The sequence below is a fragment of the Lupinus angustifolius genome, chromosome LG15 (genome assembly GCF_001865875.1).
Source record: "Lupinus angustifolius cultivar Tanjil chromosome LG15, LupAngTanjil_v1.0, whole genome shotgun sequence".
NCBI classification, from domain to species: Eukaryota; Viridiplantae; Streptophyta; class Magnoliopsida; order Fabales; family Fabaceae; genus Lupinus; species Lupinus angustifolius.
The window spans coordinates 3137006-3137618 of record NC_032023.1 but is presented as its reverse complement, the minus strand read 5'-3'; positions in this window follow the sequence as shown (position 1 = coordinate 3137618).

Here is a 613-nt window from a genome sequence, read left to right as displayed (position 1 = left end):
TTGTCACTCTACCTTACCAGAGTCACTCTGGGGAGAGGCACTTAAGACAACAGCTTATATTCTTAATAGGGTGCCAACTAAGGCAACTGCCAAAACACCTTATGAGCATTGGACTAGGTGAAAGCCAAGTCTAAAGCATTTTCATGTGTGGGGATGTCCAGCTGAGGCAAGGCCTTATAGGCCTCATGAAAAGAAATTGGACTCCCGTACAATAAGCAATTACTTTATTTGTTACTCTGAAAAATCAAGGGGCTATAAATTCTATGACCCAAGTATGAAATCCATATTTGAGATGAGTGCAACCACGTTCTTTGAGGATATTGAGTTTGAAGGGGAAGATAAGGTTAGAAACTTTGTCTTAGAGGAAGAATCTGTATCTATTCCAGATGTGATTCATATGGTTGCTTTTGATGAAGCAAATTTGGAACCTCCTCAAGACATAGTTGATAATACTTTCCCTATTCAATATGAGTTAGTAATTCATGAAGGACAAACTCAAAACCCTCAAGAACATGGACAAGAGGTGCAAGAGCCTATAGCTTTGCGTAGATCCACTAGAGAAAGGAGAAATGCAATTCCGGATGACTACATTTGCTTTCTCCTGGAACATGAG